The 11,275-nt window shown below is 41.7% G+C and overlaps 1 long non-coding RNA gene across 3 annotated transcripts; it reads right to left on the bottom strand.

The window, feature by feature from the left end:
- Nucleotides 1-204: 204 nt before the first annotated feature.
- LOC123486232 lies at nt 205-5,624 on the bottom strand. Of its 3 annotated transcripts, none has more exons than XR_006659293.1 (4): nt 5,570-5,624; nt 5,290-5,330; nt 4,403-4,489; nt 205-290 (listed from the first exon to the last, which is right to left on the bottom strand). It is a non-coding gene; the product is annotated as an uncharacterized LOC123486232 (long non-coding RNA). The 3 variants fall into 3 exon arrangements; XR_006659295.1 differs by having other exon boundaries at nt 4,403-4,486; XR_006659294.1 differs by lacking the exon at nt 205-290 and adding an exon at nt 3,261-3,374.
- Between the last annotated feature and the right edge of the window lie 5,651 nt (nt 5,625-11,275).

Here is an 11,275-nt window from a genome sequence, read left to right as displayed (position 1 = left end):
TATGAGGAAGCGATAAATGTCTCTATGAGAACGGTGTCTTTTTGGTCTATACTTAGTGTGGAAACATTTAAGGAGGGTATTTTTGTGTAGTGTGAAAAACAGAAAAGGTTACGTTTCTTCATATTTCTATTGCCATCCATTTTTAAGAGTAAGTGTACAGCTGAATGAGTGATCATTACCTCATGGTGTCCTTCTCCTTGCCCCCTCAGGTCCTTGGACTGTGTTGTCAGTCTGAACAGGCTCAGCAGTTGGAGAGAAAGAGGATTGTTCAGTGGTTGGAGCTTGGGTTGCTGTGAGGTAAAAACAACAATGGTATTATGACTGGTGTACCAGAGAGACACAGGGTAGACTGAACTGTAACAAGACATTGTGGCTAAGCTATGACCTTCTTGTCCAGCGTATTTCATTTACCCCCAACGTGGATTTTAACTTCATATTAGCACTGTTGAGTTCAAACCAATGGTAGGACCACAAAGTATTCCCAAAAGCCTTGAATCAGGTTAAAATCCAATTTGTTTTAGATGATCAGCCAGCAAGACTGGATAAAACCAGGTTAGTAATTAATTCTACAGTATCTGATTGCTCTCTACTCACTGGTCATAGTGGTGGTACTTTGTGTGGTGGTTTGTCGTCTGACAGTGATGTGAACAGGCATCATAAGGTCTCCCACTCTACACCTGTACCAGCCAGTGTTCTACATCTTCAGTCCACTCATAGTCACCGCTAAGACTGCTGTATGGTCAATGATGTTACATCAGTGGAGGCTGCCGGAGGAGAAAGGGGAGGACCATCCTCCTCAATGAATTTCATAAAAATTAAAATTGTGGAACATTTAAAATGTTATCCTTTTTAGATAGAACTATACTAAATATATTCACGTCACCAATTAATTGATTAAAACACACTATTTTGCAATGAAGGTCTACAGTAGCCTCAACAGCACCCTGTAGGGTAGCACCATGGTGGAGCCGGAGGACAGATAGCTTCTGTCCTACTCTGGGTACATCGACTTCAATACAAAACCATGGTTCTCACCCCCTTCCATAGACTTACACTGTAATAATGCCAACTTGTGGAGGCGTCCTCCAACCTATCAAAGATCTTCCATCAGGAACCTACATGTTGTCAACCAGATTCAAAGGATCAGAGAATGAATCTAGTATTGAAAGCATAAGCTACAGCTAGCTAGCACTGCAATGCATAACATGTGGTGAGTAGTTGACTCAAAGAGAGAAAGACAATAGTTGAACAGTTTTTAACAAAGATAGCTATGATTTGTCTTTTTTTTAAACTTTAACTTTAACTTATTTAGCTAGTGAATGCAGCTAACTAGTTTAGCCTACTCAAAAACCTGTCTCAAACAGAGGGATGCTATGTTAGCTAGCTGGCTATGACTATCCAACACTGGAACTCTTCTAAGTCAAGGTAAGCTTTTGGTTTTACTAATTTGTTGCCACTGGGGCCCACCGGTGTAACTTCTAAACAGCTTACTGACTGTACACTGTACTGCATGATTGTAGCGGGTTTACTAACACGTTGGCTATTTCTAGTATCTATGTTGACTATGAAATTAGCTAATATGGTGACAATGATGTAGGCTGTGTGTAGCGGTTAGCGGATATGATATGAAGGTTTGGCTTGAAAGGTTTTTTCGCCTGGTCAAATGCATCTGTTGTGCATTGATGTCCACAAGATAAGGTGAGAGGTTTAGAGCGCATGCGAGAAGCAATACAACGTGGCTGCTATGAAAGTGGACTGTGTTTACTTGTGATCAGGGGTGTATTCATTCCGCCAATTCTGTTGAAAAACGTTTCTTAAACAAAAGCAAACAGAACAATACAGGAATAAACATACCTGAATTTGTCCAATAGAAACTCTCGTTTGCAACTGTTGGACTAATAATTACACCCTAGATCAGCTAGATGCAGGCAAGAGTGTGCAAGTGTATTGAATGTGTCACTCTCTGTCCATGTGTTACTGTCTGTCTCCTCAAATGTTTCTCTCAACCTGTGTGCACCTATGTTGTAAACTTTCATTCATAGGCTAGTTTGTAGCAACCTCATGATGTGTATAGGGAAATTGTTAGTATCATGTAGTAGCCTAAACCTATCGATGTTACATTGAACTGGGTGACTGGAGTTGAAGGAGGGAGTGACATTGTAAATTGTTACTATAGTAACGTTGGAAATAGGAAGTGGTGGTGTAGGATGTTTGACAGTATGTCCTGTGTGGAGGGGGAATTCTGGTACTATAGATGGAACACAGTGGCGGTCGGTGCCATTTAAGATGAGGGAGGATGCTACTTTTGTTATGAGCATGGCCTTGTTTCAATTACATTATATTGGATATATGCTGTAATAGAAATAAGGCCATGCTCATAAATTGTTTGATCATCCTCCCTCATCTTAAATGGCACCGACAACCACTGTGTTACATGAAGAAGATGAGGAGTAGGATGGAGAGGGAGAGATGAAAAACATTTATGGGAATGTGTCTCCGTATGTTATATGGTACCAATGCACAATGTGTGTGTCAAGGACCAAGGCACCAAAGAGAATGACTGAACTTCCTAATAGCTATAGCTGTCTTTAACTCTCTTCCTGCTTCTGTTAGAGTGTATATGACCCCTCAGTGGCAGATAGAAACTACTACATTCTATGGACTAGTTGTAACCTACTTTTTAAATACTAATAATTACATATTTCATTCAGCATTAGCTATTTATTTTGTTACACAGCTTGTACATTTAATATACACATGATCAGTTAAATTTGACAAGATACATGATATCAATAAGATGGTGATGTGGGGAAAAAGTGACAAGGGAAAAGGGCATTGGAGCGGGTGGGCGGGACATACAGTAACTAATATAACAGATATGTGGTGATAATCAAAACAAGCACAGCAGACTGTCTTCAGTAGTTTATGGACACAACAAGGAGACAGGGGTGGGTTAGGAGGTGTGGGCAGAAGCATATTGGAGGCAGATAGATAGTCATGACTCATGTTGTGACACGGAGGGGGAGTGGGCTGTCCTTCCAGGATAAGGGCTCTTTAGGACCAAGATCTTCACTCAGTCAGACACTGCTGTGTTGCTTCCCTCTGCTGGAAAGAAAGTAGTTTGGTGCACAATACAGGCATGTTCTAGAAATAATGATAACAATGTAGTCAGCTTCTCTGTTTGATAAGGATAAGAAATGTGTGGCTAAAGAGTGATGTATTGTACACATACAGTAGTAATGTATGGTCTTGTCTGTTTCTTTGTTGAGAGATTAGCATCATCTGTGTAGGTACATGAGAGAGAAGATAAGTCAACACTGACCTGTGTGGTGTAGGGCTAGTGAGCTGTAGACCACATTATCATCTGGTTCTGCCTAGAAGAGAGGAGGGACACACACAGGTAGAGAGGTGAAGAGGGACAATCTGTGATGATGGAATGTAGACTACAGCTCGGAATCACTTCAACCATTTGTTGCAGAATTGCTGAAACGGGATGAGATACATAAAGACATGAAAACTCAGAAATGTTTACAGCTTTACACATTTTCAGTGTCTACACCCTAAACACCAATGACTGCCAAAACACGGACCACAAAACCCTCCTTTTCAAGTATTCTGACGACACAGCCATCCTGTTCCTCCTGAAGGAACCCCCATCCTTCCAGCAATATCAATCATCCGTTACCCAATTAGTTGAATGGTGCCGCAATATTTACCTGGATCGCAACGTGTCCAAAACTAAATAAATAACCATTGACTATCCCAAAACCCCCACCTGTGACGGCCCTATCATCAACAGAGAGGCCGTTGAAATGATTCCTTCATTCAACTACCTCTGAATTACAATAGACCACAAGCTAACCTTTGATCAACACACCACTGAAATAACTAAGAAGTCCCAGCAACGTCTGTCTGTCATCAGGCGTCTGATCCACCCTGTCTGTCAAACCCAAACTCCTTCTGCTACTCTACCGGAGCATCATCACCACTACTCATCTACTGAAGTATCTGCTACCACAACCTGCTCACAGTCTCACACCACAATAAACTATTAAGGATCACCAACACAGCATCTAAACTGATTGGACTCCCCACTCCATAGTGGTCCCTTCTTAATATCGGACACTTAAATGTCTCACTGCAAGCTTCAGGAGGAGTTTCATCCCAGGGACAATGACAATTCTAAACAGTTCCATGTATCTTCCTCCTATGGGCAGGTGGGTGGTACTATTTATGTCTAACTGTTGTTTGTTTCCTGATGTTCCTCTTGTAGGACAATAAACCTGATTCTGATATGTGACTTCATCTATAACCCCATGCACCAGTCTGCCACATAGCCAATAGAACAACACAGATACAATTTCATCTATTAACATCATAGTGATCAGAATAGCAGCCTTACCTTGGTCTGTACATTTAGCTGGTTCCTCCTCTTGGGGACAACAGTGCTGTAAGTCACATCATCACCATTGGCAGGAAATGGGTCCTGCTGGTAGAAACACACAACGGAGGTTGATGATAAAAACTCATCATCAGTCTACATGTATGGGATATCTTTTGACATTTACATAATCCACAATATAAGGCATGTATTTGTTTTAACAACATTAAGATATGAGCTTTCTTCCTCTCAAACAGCACAGTGTCAGTCAGGTCAAATAGGAACAGGACAGAGAAGCAACATAGGCCTACTGTGTCTGCAAAGCTGACCAGGAAATCACCTTCAAGACCCACTGCAGCCTCCCTACAACATCATTTATCACCTGATTTACTGAACAAATGGCACATCTCAATAGGTGGTCCAGGTGTCCTCTGACATGGCAGAAGTGTGTGTGTGTGTGTGTGTGGGTGTGTAGTTTGTCTATTCTTGTCTATTCTTCCCGGAAGTGTTGCCAAACCCTTGAATTTTGCGATTGCATCTAAAAATATATATATTTTTACTCAGGTCATATTTTTTTACCTTAAGTATATGTACTTTACTGTATTTATAAATGGAATATCCTTTTTCAACTGGAATAGTTCAGAAATAGCTGGAGTGGTACTTTAACCAGAAACTGAAATCACACTGTCTCTACAGTCCTGGGTATGTTTCATTGACTGTAAATATAGAGTTAACATGTATAAATTATACAGTTACAATGGACATGACGCTGTAGCTGAAGAGCTAATGTGTTATTTAAGTCCATCTGATGTCCATGTCCTGTCCATGGCCACGTCCTGCATTTTTCACAGACAGCGTCTTACCCACAAGGCCTTGAGTCAGATGAGAGGAACATGAATGTAGCCTACCAATGAGGTGTTTGTTGTCTGGTCCATGGCCTTATTGTCCTCTGGAATAAAGAAAGAGAGATGCAGTATTAGAGACCTCTGAGATACACTAGAATAATACTGAATACGTTAATCATAGAAGAGTTATACTTTTGAGTCTCCTCCTCTTATGTCAAGATACATTGGTTATAACATAGGCTAATACAGTTGTCTTCAAGGAAAATATTGATTGTCTCATGAAATATCTCCACAATCAAACGTATCACTTTTTTATTACAGTCATTATAGAATGAATACTTACTATGCTTTCTCCACATCTTCCATGTGACTAGGACACCAGCTATCACCAACACCAACATACCCAGAGGAATCAGTAGGACTTTTAGATCTATGGAACTGATTGTGAAAGACTATGTTTACTGTAAAATAAAGTATTTTTTTTGCATTATGTTTTTTGTGCTGTTCTGACTAAATGGAAATATTTGTTCAGCTCTTCACACATTTTATGTGTGAAACTTGACCATCAAAGAATAGAATGCTGCTACGTCTACAACCACAGAGATATGAGGAAGCGGTAAATGTCTCTATGAGAACGGTGTCTTTTTGGTCTATACTTAGTGTGGAAACATTTAAGGAGGGTATTTTTGTGTAGTGTGAAAAACAGAAAAGGTTACGTTTCTTCATATTTCTATTGCCATCCATTTTTAAGAGTAAGTGTGAAATACAGCTGAATAAGTGATCATTACCTCATGGTGTCCTTCTCCTTGCCCCCTCAGGTCCTTGGACTGTGTTGTCAGTCTGAACAGGCTCAGCTGTTGGAGAGAAAGAGGATTGTTCAGTGGTTGGAGCTTGGGTTGCTGTGAGGTAAAAACAACAATGGTATTATGACTGGTGTACCAGACAGACACAGGGTAGACTGAACAGTTACAAGACATTGTGGCTAAACTATGACCTTCTTGTCCAGCTTATTTCATTTACCCCAACATGTGGATTTTCACTTAGTATTAGCACTGTTGAGTTCAGACCAATTGTAGGACCACCATAAGTGTTCCCAAAAGCTCAGAATGTTGATTTGTTAACATGAAGTAAAAACAACAATGGTATTATGCAGGGGTGCAACTTTGGTTTTAGAAGTGGGGGAGACATAACCGCTCTGAGGCATCTGCATGGTCCTAAAGCACAACGGTGCAATGATACAACTGGGGGGCAAACACGCAATTTCAGAATGTGGGGGGGTCATGTCCCCCCTGTCCCAAGTGAAGGTTGCGTCCCTGGTAAAATGACTGGTGTACCAGAGAGACACAGGGTAGACTGAACAGTAACAAGACATTGTGGCTAAACTATGACCTTCTTGTCCAGCTTATTTCATTTTCCCCAACATGTGGATTTTCACTTAGTATTAGCACTGTTGAGTTTAAACCAATGGTAGGACCGCTAAGTATTCACAAAAGCTTTGAATCAGGATACAGTTCAATTTGTTTCAGATGATAAGCCAGCAAGACTGGATAAAACCAGGTTAATACTTAATAATACAGTATCTGATTGCTCTCTACTCACTAGTCATAGTGGTGGTACTTTGTGTGGTGGTTTGTCGTCTGACAGTGATGTGAACAGGCATTATAAAGTATCCCACTCCACAACTGTACCAAGTGTTTTTTTGTAACAACTGACCACAAATATCATAATTGTGATATGATGGATAGAGAACAGAAAGCAGACATATACCAACATTCCTCATGTCAACTTGAACAATAATAGTGATACCAGTAAATGAAACCAGAACACCAGTCATGTAATCATATGGAAGAGTTGCAGGGATCTTACCTGGAGTGACAGATAGGTCGAACCATCCTGTCTGGACTACTGGTCCACCACTGATCTCTATAACACACCAGTAACGTCCAGAGTCCTCTGGCTCCAGATCAATCATGGTAACATTGATTGTTTGCTGGTTGATGTCATCAGAGATTGAGACCTTATTTGTGCTTTTAGGAGGGTCAGTGTGTACAACAGGGGAGCAACTATAAAAATAGTATCCTTTACATAAGTATGTCACATGGGTTTTGTATTTCTGATCATAGCGACATGGGATGGTGGAGGAGCCTCCTGTCTTCACAGACACACGATAAGCACCTGTAGACACAACAACAGAAAACACATTAGATTGGAATTCAAGCAAATTCTCACAACAGGAAAATGACATTCCATCTGGACTATAACACACATAATACAGGAAGTGTTATTGATAAGACAAGCTACTGCTCCTGTCTTGTAAAATCTTGCACTTGGAAAGCTTTATGCCTCTATAATTTGGACAGTGCAGTGAATGGAAAAATATTATATAGCATAGCATGTGACATGTGTTATCAGAATCCAATGTCTTGTGTGACATTGCAGTGAAGGACTCCACATCTGGTCACATCATTGATGTGTGGATGATGTACCCACCATGATCAATGCAATGCAATATGTCATGCAACACACTCTATACTGTAGGGGTACCTGATGTCCTAGGGACAGTGAGGCTATACTGTAGGGGTACCTGATGTCCTAGGGACAGTGAGACTATACTGTAGGGGTACCTGATGTCCTAGGGACAGTGAGACTATACTGTAGGGGTACCTAATGTCCTAGGGACAGTGAGGCTATACTGTAGGGGTACCTGACCTACTAGGGACAGTGAGACTATACTGTAGGGGTACCTGACCTACTAGGGACAGTGAGACTATACTGTAGGGGTACCTGATGTCCTAGGGACAGTGAGACTATACTGTAGGGGTACCTGATGTCCTAGGGACAGTGAGACTATACTGTAGGGGTACCTGATGTCCTAGGGACAGTGAGGCTATACTGTAGGGGTACCTGATGTCCTAGGGACAGTGAGGCTATACTGTAGGTAGACTGAACTGTAACAAGACATTGTGGCTAAACTATGACCTTCTTGTCCAGCTTATTTCATTTTCCCCAACATGTGGATTTTCACTTAGTATTAGCACTTCAGCACTTCATAGATACATGTTAACCCTTTTGTTATTTTTTTGGCCCATCCACCGCTCCCAGAATATATTTGTTTGTACAGCGTTTTCCTGTTACATTTACATTCTACACATATCTTATATACATGGCACTTTTGGTACACAGTAGTTACATAACAACATATAGTTATTAGATATACATTATATCTGTATAGATAGTACTTAAACACATCCAGTATACAGTTGTAGGCCCTCTCCTATTCTCGCTATACACCAAGTCACTTGGCTCTGTCATATCCTCACATGGCCTCTCCTATCATTGCTACGCAGACGACACACAACTAATCTTCTCCTTTCCCCCTTCTGATAACCAGGTGGCGAATCGCATCTCTGCATGTCTGGCAGACATATCAGTGTGGATGACGGAGCACCACCTCAAGCTGAACCTCGGCAAGACGGAGCTGCTCTTCCTCCCGGGGAAGGACTGCCCGTTCCATGATCTCGCCATCACGGTTGACAACTCCGTTGTGTCCTCCTCCCAGAGTGCGAAGAGCCTTGGCGTGACCCTGGACAACACCCTGTCGTTCTCCGCTAACATCAAGGCGGTGACCCGATCCTGTAGGTTCATGCTCTACAACATTCGGAGAGTACGACCCTGCCTTACACAGGAAGCGGCACAGGTCCTAATCCAGGCACTTGTTATCTCCCGTCTGGATTACTGCAACTCGCTGTTGGCTGGGCTCCCTGCCTGTGCCATTAAAAATTTCCCTCATTAAAATGCAAATCAATTTATAACATTTTTAGCATGCGTTTTTCTGGATTTTTTTTGTTGTTATTCTGTCTCTCACTGTTCAAATAAACCTACCATTAAAATTATAGACTGATCATTTCTTTGTCAGTGGGCAAACTTACAAAATCAGCAGGGGATCAAATACTTTTTTCCCTCACTGTAATTCCACTTTGACATGATGGGGTATTGTGTGTAGGCCAGTGACACACAAAATCTCAATTTAATAAATGTTGAATTCAGGCTGTAACACAACAACATTTAGAAAAGTCAAGGGGTGTGAATACTTTCTGAAGGCACTGTAGATCATGGGCTTCTATTTCCACTCCTCAGCTGCTCTCAGCCCATCCCACCTACAGTGGGGAAAAAAAGTATTTAGTCAGCCACCAATTGTGCAAGTTCTCCCACTTAAAAAGATGAGAGAGGCCTGTAATTTTCATCATAGGTACACGTCAACTATGACAGACAATATGAGAAAAAAATATCCAGAGAATCACATTGTAGGATTTTAAATGAATTTATTTGCAAATTATGGTGGAAAATAAGTATTTGGTCAATAACAAAAGTTTCTCAATACTTTGTTATATACCCTTTGTTGGCAATGACACATGTGAAACGTTTTCTGTAAGTCTTCACAAGGTTTTCACACACTGTTGCTGGTATTTTGGCCCATTCCTCCATGCAGATCTCCTCTAGAGCAGTGATGTTTTGGGGCTGTCGCTGGGCAACACGGACTTTCAACTCCCTCCAAAGATTTTCTATGGGGTTGAGATCTGGAGACTGGCTAGGTCACTCCAGGACCTTGAAAATCTTTTTACGAAGCCAGTCCTTCGTTGCCCGGGCGGTGTGTTTGGGATCATTGTCATGCTGAAAGACCCAGCCACGTTTCATCTTCAATGCCCTTGCTGATGGAAGGAGGTTTTCACTCAAAATCTCACGATACATGGCCCCATTCATTCTTTCCTTTACACGGATCAGTCGTCCTGGTCCCTTTGCAGAAAAACAGCCCCAAAGCATGATGTTTCCACCCCCATGCTTCACAGTAGGTATGGTGTTCTTTGGATGCAACTCAGCATTCTTTGTCCTCCAAACACGACGAGTTGAGTTTTTACCAAAAAGTTATATTTTGGTTTCATCTGACCATATGACATTCTCCCAATCCTCTTCTGGATCATCCAAATGCACTCTAGCAAACTTCAGACGGGCCTGGACATGTACTGGCTTAAGCAGGGGGGACACGTCTGGCACTGCAGGATTTGAGTCCCTGGCGGCGTAGTGTGTTACTGATGGTAGGCTTTGTTACTTTGGTCCCAGCTCTCTGCAGGTCATTCACTATGTCCCCCCGTGTGGTTGTGGGATTTTTGCTCACCGTTCTTGTGATCATTTTGACCCCACGGGGTGAGATCTTGCGTGGAGCCCCAGATCGAGGGGAGATTATCAGTGGTCTTGTATGTCTTCCATTTCCTAATAATTGCTCCCACAGTTGATTTCTTCAAACCAAGCTGCTTACCTATTGCAGATTCAGTCTTCCCAGCCTGGTGCAGGTCTACAATTTTGTTTCTGGTGTCCTTTGACAGCTCTTTGGTCTTGGCCATAGTGGAGTTTGGAGTGTGACTGTTTGAGGTTGTGGACAGGTGTCTTTTATACTGATAACAAGTTCAAACAGGTGCCATTAATACAGGTAACGAGTGGAGGACAGAGGAGCATCTTAAAGAAGAAGTTACAGGTCTGTGAGAGCCAGAAAAGTTTGTTTGTAGGTGACCAAATACTTATTTTCCACCATAATTTGCAAATAAATTCATTAAAATCCTACAATGTGATTTTCAGGATTTTTTTTCTCATTTTGTCTGTCATAGTTGGCGTGTACCTATGATGAAAATTACAGGCCTCTCTCATCTTTTTTAAGTGGGAGAACTTGCACAATTGGTGGCTGACTAAATACTTTTTTCCCCCCACTTTATCTCTGTAAACCACCCTCTTATGATTTCATGTGCCATATCTATTGAACAAAAATGTAAACGAAACATGCAATAATTTCAACAATTTTACTGAGTTACAGTTCATATAAGGAAATCAGTCAATTGAAATAATGAAATTAGGCCCTAATCAATTGATTTCACATGACTGGGCAGGGGTGCAGCCATGGGTTGGCCTGGGAGGGCATAGACCCACCCACTTGGGAGCCAAGCCCACCCACTGAGGAGACAGGCCCAGCCAATCAGAATGAGTTTCCCCCACAAAACGG

The sequence above is a fragment of the Coregonus clupeaformis genome, unplaced genomic scaffold, assembly GCF_020615455.1.
Source record: "Coregonus clupeaformis isolate EN_2021a unplaced genomic scaffold, ASM2061545v1 scaf1078, whole genome shotgun sequence".
Lineage (NCBI taxonomy): Eukaryota > Metazoa > Chordata > Actinopteri > Salmoniformes > Salmonidae > Coregonus > Coregonus clupeaformis.
Note: the sequence above shows the minus strand (reverse complement) of the source record. Positions and strands in the feature narration are given on the sequence as shown.